The 12,083-nt window shown below is 39.2% G+C and overlaps 1 non-coding gene across 1 annotated transcript; it reads right to left on the bottom strand.

Moving 5' to 3' along the window:
• Nucleotides 1-1,983: 1,983 nt before the first annotated feature.
• Nucleotides 1,984-2,108, bottom strand: LOC135277132 (U4atac minor spliceosomal RNA). The gene has a single exon (XR_010344731.1). It is a non-coding gene; the product is annotated as a U4atac minor spliceosomal RNA (small nuclear RNA).
• Between the last annotated feature and the right edge of the window lie 9,975 nt (nucleotides 2,109-12,083).

A 12,083-nucleotide genomic window follows, 5' to 3' on the forward strand; every position in this document is an offset into this window, starting at 1 on the left:
TTGCCTCAAATGAGAACAATTATTCAGAGCTTGCCATTTACAGCAAGGGAATCAGCTGTCATCACTTGTGTTTTGGCAGAGACTCAAAGGCAGGCAGAGAAATGGGTCAGGTATCTAATGGAGTAAGGGGAAGACCCTGATCCAAGTATGTTTGTAAAGGAACCTACTTGTAGGCAGCCTAATTAGTAGCTTATGTGATTGGTTGGCGGTGCATGTTTGGCTTTCTCTGGTTGATCATAAGTTGAAAGCAGGGCTGAATATTGGGAATTTATTTGGTTATTTATCAAGTCTTGGCCATTTTGGGTTGATTACTGCAAGGGTTATTGTTTGGCTTCTTGGGCTGTTTGGTACATACAAGTCTGACTTCCTGGACTGGTTACGATAGATAACAGGTTGATTTCCTCAGCTGATTGTTGCTGGTTGTGGGTCAGAGTTGCATTTTTATAGATAGTCTGGCCAGTATTCACTTGTATATTCAGTCTCTTCACTTCAGAGTACTAAGTCATTGAATAGAAGGAAAAATATTTATTATTCATAGTATAATTCTTCCCAGGATGAACCTGTAACATTAGCAGCACTTTACATGATGAAAGCAAGTGTATCTCTATGTCCCCAGTGATGGCTGTATCTTATTAATCTTGCCATTCTTTGTCACAAAAGGCCTAAAATGTGTGAGGGGCACAGAATATATTTATGGAGTAAACGAAGAAAATACATATATTAAATTCTCTGGTAGAAGAAAAATGCTTTACTAATTTGGACTCAATTGCCAGTGATATAAACACAACTTAAAATGAATTAAAAAGGTAACTTGTGGGCACACAGAATTTAAAAAAACTCCAGGCTCAATTCTGTTTGAGGGCCTGCATCATTTCATCAAGCTTGACTTTCTCTCCTCTCTCTTCACAATTTTCTTCTACATCTCATCACTCTTGTTTGCTCTAGGGTAATTTTATTATCAAGTATTATCTAGCTTGTGGCAGCAAGATACCTGCCTTGTCTCAAAACTTTTCTCTTAATTGCTACTGTTATTCTAATTGGGGCTGCAGACATTTTTGTGGAAGGAAGAACGTAAATAATAAGAAAGAAAGAAAGGGAAAATGAGATGGAAGGAAGCCAGGTGGAAAAAGAAAATACGTTAAATTTTCTAATAGATGCATCATACACAGGGTAGGTACGTTAATGGAAAACAGCTCCAGAACTCAGGTTGCAAGTGAGTGCTAACGTGACCTTTTAAAAATTATTATTTATATTTTGTAAAGACTTGTACCTATAGCTGGTGTAAGGTATATTGCCGAGTCGAAATGAGGAAACTGAGGCCAGCATAAGAAAATGAAAATCCAATTTATTCACCTCCAGGGTGAGGTTCTATGGTCTGGGAAGGGGGCCAGAGAAGTCGCGCTGGGCTTCTCAGGGCATGGGATTTTATAGGGAGTGGAGGTAGTTGATTGGTTATCAGGAAAACAAAAGACAGTCTCATTGGTTATTGGGAGACAGGGCGCAGACAGGGTGAGCCGCTATTGGTAGCCAGGCGGGGCTATTGGTAGGTGGGCTGGCTGAGGATGTCCGTGGGGAGCTGCTGGTTGGGCAAGTCTTTGGCGGGATTTTCAAATTTTGGCAGGGTCGAGTGAGGAATGCAGAGGTGGGTGTGTGGAACTGGCATGGAGAGGCCAGATGCTGAGTAATGTGTTCGGAATGATGACGTCGTCATCAGGTGCAGAGAGGGGTGGGTGTGTCTATTTGGATCCCGGCGAGGCAATCGGCCTTACAGCTGGAACATTTCATTAAGGACTTATTCATTGGTGCGTTGCTGAGAAAATTATAAATGTGGTCTCAAAATGTTGATCCGTTACTTGATGGGTTGTCATGCTGAGATTCTAGGATTAGCTTTGAATCTAATGGCTCTAGTGGGAAGTTCTGATCTGTTTATTATTTTTTAATTATTTTACTTCATTTTATTTCGTCAAAAAGAGGTTTTTCTTTTTTTCCAAAAATTACACTGAGGTGAAACGAAGCTCTAGTTGAGACAAGTGTGTTAGGTAGGGTTGGCAGGACTGCTCTTACTGTGCACTCATTGGACAGTAGCACAACCCCAGGGAAAGGATGGTGGCTTCTCTGTTGAGTTTGGACAGTATGGTAGGACAGGATCTGAGAAGATCTCCAGAGCAGAGCTGCGCAGGCACACGAAGAGCAAATGTTCTTCCCAAGGCTTCAGGGCCAATAAAGGCTTGTTTCAAGCCCTCCTCATCTTTAGCAATGAATTCCAAATCATTTCCTACCCTATTACAAATACTTGCCTACAATATCCTTTGGTGAATAATAGTGCAATTCAAATGACATCTAATCAGAACATCGTCTTCATAATTGATCTGATATTTGCAGGGCCTTTTTTTGTTTTTTTAATCTTTGAGGATGTTTTGTAGCAGGGACTCTGCCTATCAGTTTGAATTAAATAGGAGGAATGGAAATATCAGCGCTTAGATAACAATGGATTTAAAATCAGAAAGTAGATATAATGCAAATGATGGCTTATTTTTAATTTGTGCCTCTGAGAAAAAGATTTTTATCATGGTGCAAACAAAACTTGCGTAAGTTATTAAATGCATTATTTAAAACTAGATTGTTTTCTCTTAATGAATTACAAACGTGTATTTGCTGATGATATTTTGCCTGAAAAGTTTTAAATAGGAGTTGTACATTGTTTTTCCTCCTCCTTTAATGTTCAAGTGAAGATTCTCATGGCATGCATGCAAGAATTTGTGGAAGTTTCGTTGTAATCTGCATTTTTTTTTTTTTTTGAGACGGAGTTTCACTCTTGTTACCCAGGCTGGAGTGCAATGGCACAATGTCAGCTCACTGCAACCTCCTCCTCCTGGGTTCAGGCAATTCTCCTGCCTCAGCCTCCTGAGTAGCTGGGATTACAGGCACGCACCACCATGCCCAGCTAATTTTTTGTATTTTTAGTAGAGACGGGGTTTCACCATGTTGACCAGGATGGTCTCGATCTCTTGACCTCGTGATCCACCCACCTCGGGCTCCCAAAGTGCTGGGATTACAGGTGTGAGCCACTGCGCCCGGCCCCTGCATTTTGTTTTAATTAATTATTCCTTTTATGTAGAAAGTAGCAGATATTTGGACCCTCATTTTCTAAGTGATAGATAGAGATGCCAGTGTTTTTTGTTTAAATGGTTCTTTATTCCCCTCTGTGATACTGTAGATGAAAAGATGGGACTCAGGACTGCTCTGAGACATTGGCTGCAACAGGGACATAGCATTGATGATAGGAAGATGGTAAACCGCTTCCAGTGCCCTGATCGTGTTTCTCTGTTGTTGTCTTCCATGTTTAACAATGCCAGAAGGGAGATGATTTTGGCTTGCTTAGGAGAGAGACAGAAAAGAAGGAAGGCAGGCAAACACACAGACACACACACACCCACACACACACATACACACACACGAGTTAGGTAGAAGAGAAACAGAGAAACAAAAATAGCAGAGAGAAGAAGAAAGGAGAAGGTGAGGGGGAAGGAAGAAGAAAGAGAAAGAAACAAAGGTTTGAGAGGTGAAGAGCAACAGAGAGGGAGAGGGAGAATGTGGGAAAGGGAGTGAGATGGGGTGAGCCAGCCAAGAAGAGAAAGAGGAGGAGGAGCACATACTTAGGATACAGAGAGAAACCCACAGACATGAAGGGAAAAGTGGGAGCTTTAGTGAGGCAACTCAGGCCTCGAGAAAGGCTTTAATAATACCTTCTGAAGAAAATAAACCCAGCTGTTCATTAAAAATTGAAAGCAAAACAAAACAAGGCAAAAACCTCTATTCCTCTGACTGTCTCTGAGCATTATAAATGTTGACGCACACCTAGTGTGCATGGATTTTTAGGGCCGGGCAGTAGTGAGAGTGAAGAGGGAACTGCTGTTGCTTCATCAGCTGGCAGTTCCCACACCTTGAGAGCCCCCTCCCCAGCACCTCTCTTGTTATCTCTTTAGTTTGGAAGGCTGATCTGAAGTCCCTCATCTTACATTTATTGTCCAGTTCCTACACTGAAATCTTAGCTGATTGAGGCTTGGCATGTGACTTGAACCTCTCTGAGTGTCACCTCTGTCATTTGAAAGATTAGTGACATTGGCATCCCACATTGTGTATGACAGAAGTCAAGCACTGAGTGTGCCTAGCTCATGGCTTTAGACACAGAACAGTTACTACTCAATGAATGTTGATTTCTTTCTCCAACTTGCCTATCACTCCACCATCTCCTCCTCCTGCACAGACTTCTCTCTCATGCAAATGTACTGTAATAATTAGCACAGTTGTAGAATCTTAATGATTTTAAATCACAGGGGGCTACTGTTCAAAAATGTTAATATTAATCTTAAAAGCATCTTATTTTCAAAAAGATTTGGGCTAAAGAGCAGACAGCTTTGGAGTCTGCCTCCTTCCTTAGCTATCTCCACTCCATAGCTTCAGTTGGCCCTATGTTTGAAAATGACTTCCCTGTTATATATTTTGTTGATTTCTGTTACTCCAACTAATTGATTTTGATGACCTCCCCGATGTCCTCCAGTTGCTCTTACAATAATTCAGTCCTAATTCTATGTAAAGTTTAGAAATCTGGGATCTTAAGGCACCCTCTGAAATTATTAATAAAATGAGAAAGAGATGAGGTCCTCAGGTAAGGTCACAGTGCCCCTTTCTGTTCTCATAGAGAGGAGCTAAGATAAGCTATTGAAATAGCTAGGCTTAGATAATCCCTGGGAAGTGCTCTATGAAGTCAGGTTTCAGTCAGGTTTCAGTCAGGTTTCAGTCAGGTTCCAGATGTTGCCTAATCCCGAAACTTGCTTAATGCCAAATGATTGCTGTAATCTCTCTGTCTTCTTGCTGCCTCCATGTAATTTGTGTTATTTCAAAACCCTCCTGAGATATCGAAAACAGGATAATAAGCTCTGGTGCCGATTGTCTGATAACATGCAGCCTTATTTATTGATTATTTTTCTGTGTTATATCTCCCCCATTCAATTTATCAACTCTTTGTGAGTAGATGCCATGTGTTTTTGATTGCTCCTGAATTTTTCACAGAACCTAGCAGGTTGTGAAGCACATATAAAGGATTCAATAAATACCTGTTGATTGACAGCTGATCACATACCTGCTTCGAGATCCAGAAACAACACATGCTAATGTAATGCAATTCCTGTACCTTCCAAAACAATTCCTGTACCATAGACAGGGCTTTTTTCACCTTGCCTTTCAGAACCTTCATGACAAACCTATTATCTGTTCAGACATCTACATTCAGGATACATAATAAAAAATCAGAGGAAAGCAGTTAGATTATTGTTTTAACCTTGTATTTGTTATCTGTTTTAGAAAATGAAGTGTAAATATCTACAGACTAAAGGTTGGTTCCAAAATTTCAAGGTTGGTTCCTAACACTGTTAGGGAGAAATTAACATCTTGTCTTGTTCATTCAGGTAATTTTTCAAGGATATTAAACTTCAAACAGTCTCTCTGAAGTTACTATCTGAAATATTTGAAAGGAATTGATAGGAGTGTATTAGGGAGGGCAAGGTCTTCATTGTGCAGCCTGACTCTAAGTAATGAAAAATCAAATTTGAATATTAAGAAAATTAATTCAGCTGTGGCAGAAAACAGAGCTTGCTACTACTCAGCTGTGGTGTACTGCTAATGCATAGTGATAAGATTGGTGATGAAAAATCTTCTCTATCCTAACTGGGTAATTCTTTTGTTGATAAATAGAGACTTTGGAGAAGCAATACTTGCTTAACCATTCTTGATACACAATGCATCTGATCTGATCCTGTCTAAATAAACACTGGGTGCATGACTGGCGTTGTCCCAATCAGCTTTGTTTATGCAGCCGAACCAACTTCTGATACGCACTGATTCAGAAATTGAATTTACAGCCTGCATCTTGTACTTTGCCACATGGCAGTGACAAAGATCAGGGATGATTTTTTTCCATAAGGGGAATACCTCAGCTGGGTTAAGCCATTATAATAAATATAGCAATTTGAGATGAATGAGAAAATCAGATTTAATGAGGCTTGGAATCATGTGAAGAAAATGCAGTCACTTGTGTGGTAGGAAACGCGCGCATACAGACAAACTCTCACAGCCTGGTCTACCTTGCCTTTTTTGATTCACTATCACAAGATAAAATGACACAGTTTACTCAGTAATATTCAGTTCCCATGGTCCTGATGTTTCAAGTTTTATTCAAATCTAAGTCATGCAGAAGTTAATATTATAGCTATGTTGCTAACAATATCAGTTATTTTAAAAACATTATACAATTGGTTGACAGTGCTCTTTAAGAACACATAGTTTAGGTGTTATCATAAAATATCTAGCATCAGAGAAGTGCCCTTTAGAAATATCCATATGAATGTCTACATCCTTTTACAAATTAGAATTCTAAGACAGGGTAAAAAGTTGAACTATGAGGGGGAAAAAAAACAACCAAAAACTAATAAGTGAATTTTGTTCACTTTGCATGTAGCACTACCAAAACATTAGTTTGATTTAAAATTTCAGTAAATTGACTTGTTGATATCATGCACAATTTTACTGCTGGTACATGCTAAGAATTGTATTCCAGAAAACATCTGAATCTATTCTGTTTCATACATATTCTGTGGTATTTCAACACCTTTGGAGGTCTCCTCAGTTGTTATATTGCAATTGTTGTAATTGTTCAGGTGTTTTACCAGCATCTGTAAAGGGTTGATTGCTTTGAATACATCTACAACATACCTATAAAAGGAATGACTTCAATGTCAACGTTTATGGATGGTCAATTCTGTTATTTTGAAAGAGGGTATTGTCTTAGTCCACCTGCGCTATCACAAAATGCCTTACTTAGACTGTGATTTATGAAGAAGAGAAATTTATTTCTTACTGTTCTAGAGGCTGGTGAGTGTAAAACAAAGGCACAGACATTGGTTTTGCTTCCAAGATGGTGCTGTTATTGTGCCTTTAAATGGCTGAAGGTGAAAAATCAAGAGAGTGTTCCCGTTAATCCCGGACCCCTTTCTATAAGGATGTTAATCCCATTCATGAGGGCAGAGCCTCATGACTTAATGACCTTCCAAAGGCTACACCTTATTGTACTGTTGCATTGGAGATTGTTTCAACATAAATTGTAGATGAGATACCATTGTTTAAGCCATATCTAGTAACATTTTTCAAAAGCACAGATTAAAATTTTTAGCAGGTGACATTAGGTGACTATGGATAGAGTTTCAGAGTTAGCTGGGTGATCTCTAGGAAGTGTGGGTCCTCTTGCTAAAGTAATTCTAAAGGATCATTTACCCAAAAGGTTTTTTCAGGAAGCTGGGACTCTCTATGATTCTGCACAGACCAGAGACATGGAGAGTGGAAGACGACAATGGAACAATGAATGGAAAAGCGTCATAAATAGACAATATATTTTATGTGAGAGCACATAATTAGTCTTTTTTTTTTTTTTTTTTTTTTTTTTGAGGTGGAGTTTTGCTCTTGTAGCCCACGCTGGAGTGCAATGGTGCAATCTTGGCTCACTGCAACCTTCGCCTCCCGGGTTCAAGTGATTCTTCTGCCTCAGCCTCCCGAGTGAGTAACTGGGATTACAGACATGTGCCACCATGCCTGGCTAATTTGATATTTTTAGTAGAGACAGAGTTTCTCCATGTTGGTCAGGCTGGTCTTGAACTCATGATCTCAGGTGATCCACCTGCCTCAGCCTCCCAAAGTACTGGGATTACAGGTGTGAGCCATAGCCCTCAGCCCTGTTTAGTCTTCTGTTTCAGGATTAAAGCCTCACATCACAGTTGACATTTTGGGCCAGATCGTCCTTCATAGTGGGGGCTGTCCTGTGCATTGTAGAATGTTCCATAGTAACATTCCAGGCCTCTGTCTATTAGCTGCTGGTAGCAAGCTCCTCCCCACAGATTGTGACAACTAAAAATGTCTCCACCTTTTCACATGTTCTCTACAAAGGAAAATCCTCCCACCACCCTCGTTGAGAACCATTGCACTCTGTAGTCAGTAAGTGTAATTATAAAGATGTATCCAGAAGCAATGCATAAAAATTTAGCATACACCCCTTTCTTCCACACTAAATTGATGTGGTATTTGGTGACCAGGTCTCTGTTTTCTCAGTTCAATCTATTCAGACATCTAGGGACCATACATGAAAATTTCAACCATTTAATTACTGTACTAATACACTAATAGATAACTAGGGAAAGGAGAGAAGTGGGTTGAGTGGGAGAGATAAATTAACCATGCCTTCCAAAATATTTCGCAGAAGAGAACTGTGATGGAAGATTGGAATTTTAAGATTAGAAAAGTCTTTAATATCCTGAAACAGAATTAGTTAGGATGGATAAATCAAAACCAAATCGAAACCATAAAGAAAAATCAAAGCAATCTGACAGATTTGAGCAACTGTTTACTCATCTCTACCTTGAAGAAATACCAGGGTTTTGTATCTAAAGTTCCTCTTAAAGGAAAAGATGCAGAATGGCCCTTCAGGAGGGTTTGGGATGGAGAAATTTTGGGGGAAAATGTGGGTAGAAGACCACTGAAGTCAAGGTGTCTTGAAGCTGGGCATGGTGGCTCACACCTGTAATCCCAGTACTTTGGGAGGTCGAGGTGGGCGGATCATTTGAGCTCAGGAGTTCATTACCAGCCTGCCCAACATGTTAATATCCCATCTCTACTAAAAATACAAAAAAAAATTAGACATGGTGGCATATACCTGTAGGCCTAGCTATTTGGGAGGCTGAGGCAGGAGAATTGCTTGAAACTGGGATGGGGGGAGGTTGTAGTGAGCTGAGATCACACTACTGAATCAAGCCTGGACAATTGAGTGACAATCTGTTTCAAAAAAAAAAAAAAAATCAAGGTGTTTTGAGAAAATTTTATGTGACTGAGGACAAAGAAAGGCAGGAGGAAGTTAGCTGCTGTTCTGTGTTACAGGTCTTACGTCCAAAACTGTGCTAGTAAATGTTTAACAACTGGTTAAACATTTAAGTCTCGAAGTCCACGAGACAGTAAATCAAGACCCGATTTGCAGTATTTGCCAGTTTCCATGTTGTGCATACTCCCACCATCACTGTCTTCAAGCCACCAACGTGACACCACTATGCGGGATTGAGAAGAAATGTGAAGTGAGCTCTGTCATATGGTATCTCCATCATGCAGATAAATTAAGCACAAATAAACACAGGGCACATAATCATAAAATCTAGTAAAATAATTAGGAATTGAGTGTTGCGTGTTTATTATATTTTTTGAATGTTACTTAATTTTAAGTTTACATTTTTAAAATTTTGAATAATAGATGCTTTTAACAACCAACTTGAAAAATGCCAGAAAATTTAACAGTCGGCTCTCACAAATTTCAGTAAACCAGCTTCTGGCTCATGCCTGCTGAGGCCCCCATCCTGTACAGTGTCCCATGGACTTCTAAGGACCTCCATGGGAAATGTCTGGGTGGCACCTTCACATTTAGGTGAAGTGCCTTTTGCTGGTGCTTAGCTCTAATGCGGCAGAGCTGCCTGTTAGGACAGAACACGGAAACCAGGGGTTGATGAAGAACAAGGATCTTTCCCTAGGCGTGAATTTGGATCATTTATAGCTCATCTCACACCCTGAATAATCTCAAAACTTTGTTGATGAAAGAGACTCAGTATCAACTGAGAAGGACGGTGGAGCCCCAGTAACTCTGACACTGAAATCTGTACCAGCCCAACCAGGGGGTACTTGGATTTAGACTAAATTCCTTTTAGAAAAATAAAAATGTGTCCTTTTTTTAATAGCAAGTATACTAGAATAGAATTCATACCCCGTGAACTCACCACAGTGTTATAGGATGAGAACAGCCATTGAATGCAAAGCTGTGCTCTGAAAAATGGAGTAGAATGTCTCAGAACTTTCAACAAATCAACTGGGGCTTCAGGTTCCTCTGTCCTACTCTAAACGATTTCAGTTGAGTTGACTCTATAAAGGGTTCATTGGAGTCGTAATCTTGTTTTTATGCCCTGCCTATACCTGCCAGCCCATAAAGGAGAACACAACTCTAAAGCCACATTGAAATACAATTCATTAGGAGAGTCATAGACAGAGGAAAGGGGAAAATGTAAAGGGGAAAATGTTGTTATTACTTTTTAGTAGGATATGGTTCTCTTAAATCTAGGCAGATAGACTGAATCACACTGAAGTATTTATTTTCTCTCTAACATTTCACATTTTTCTAGTTAAAATGTCACACTTTTTCTTAAAGAGTATCAGTTATCACAGTATACCAGGTCTTTAAATATAACTATTAATAGATAATATTCAAGGAGCAATTCTAGTGTTGTTAAAACTTTCCATGACTCTTGGGACTCTCCTATTTTGACTGAAAGTTAGCACTGCTCTACAGAGGTCACTTTTTCATTTACCTAGAAAAGGCTCATCATCCTGCTAATATATACCTTAGAATTCAGATACAATTTTACAATAAAATCAAAGAAACATAAAGAGTGTGGAAAATCATAACATAAAGCAAACTGCAAGATGAATTAAAATAGTTATTTATCACCAAAAGCCCCAGGTTATTTCTTTAAACATGATTGACTAATCAGATTTAACACTAAAGATTTTTTTGTTAATTTTAATCTAGTATGTAGACATACCTGAAGTGAATTCAAGGATAAATAAACCACCTTAATGTTAATGATATAGTTTTGCCCAATTTAGACCCAGGATGTTTAATAGTTTATCCTGATGGCATACAGTCAAAGCCTGATCAACACAATGCAATGCTATCCAGACGTAGAGAGCTTTAAAAAATCATATTTTAAGTCATTTATTTGTTTTTTTTTAATATATATTTTATTGCACTTTAGGTTCTGGGGTACATTTGCAGAACATGCAGGATTGTTGTATAGGTACATACGTGGCAATGTGATTTGCTGCCTCCATCCCCGTCACCTGTATCTGGCATTTCTCCCCATGTTATCTCTCCCCAACTCCCTACCCGCCTAGTCCTTCATCTAGTCCCTGCCAACAGACTCTAGTGTGTGATTCTCCCCTCCCTGTGTCCATGTGTTCTCACTGTTCAACACCCACCTATGAGTGAGAACATGTGGTGTTTGATTTTCTGTTCTTGTGTCAGTTTGCTGAGAATGATGGTTTTCATGTTCATCCATGTCCCTACAAAGGACACGAACTCATCTTTTTTTATGGCTACATAGTATTCCATGGCGTATATGTGTCACATTTTCCTTGTCCAGTCTGTCATTGATGGGCATTTGGGTTGGTTCCAGGTCTTTGCTATTGTAAACAGGGCCACAACGAACCTACATGTGCATGTGTCTTTATAATAGAAAGATTTATAACCCTTTGGATATATACACAGTAATGGGATTGCTGGGTCAAATGAAATTTCTAGTTTTAGTTCCCTGAGGAATCACCACACTGTCTTCCACAATGGTTGAACTAATTTACACTCCCACCAGCAGTGTAAAAGTGTTCTATTTCTCCACATCCTCTCCAGGATCTGTTGTCTCCAGATTTTTTAATCATCATCATTATAACTGGCATAAAATGGTAACTCAATGTGGTTTTGATTTGCATTTCTCTTAACCAGTGATTGTGAGCATTTTTTCATGTTTGTTGGCCTCATATATGTCTTCCTCTGAAAAGTGTCTGTTCATATCCTTCGCCCACTTGTGAATGGGTTTGGTTTTTTCTTGTAAATTTGTTTTAGTTCTTTATAGATTCTGGAAATTAGCCCTTTGTCAGATGGGTGGATTGCAATAACTTTTTCCCATCTGTTGGTTACTGGTTCACTCTCATGATTCTTTTGCTGTGGAGAAGCTCTGGAGTTTAATTAGATCCCATTTGTCTTTTTTGGCTTTTGTTGTCAATGCTTTTGGTGTTTTAGTCATGAAGTCCTTACCTATGCCTATGTCCTGAATGGTTTTGCCTAGGTTTTCTTCAAGGGTTTTTAAAGTGTTAGGTCTTACGTTTAAGTCTTTAATCCATCTGGAGTTAATTTTAGTGTAAGGTGTCAGGAAGCGGTCCAGTTTCTGCTT

The sequence above is a fragment of the Aotus nancymaae genome, unplaced genomic scaffold (genome assembly GCF_030222135.1).
Source record: "Aotus nancymaae isolate 86718 unplaced genomic scaffold, 86718_ANA_hifiasm-v0.15.2.pri h1tg000029l, whole genome shotgun sequence".
Taxonomy (NCBI): domain Eukaryota; kingdom Metazoa; phylum Chordata; class Mammalia; order Primates; family Aotidae; genus Aotus; species Aotus nancymaae.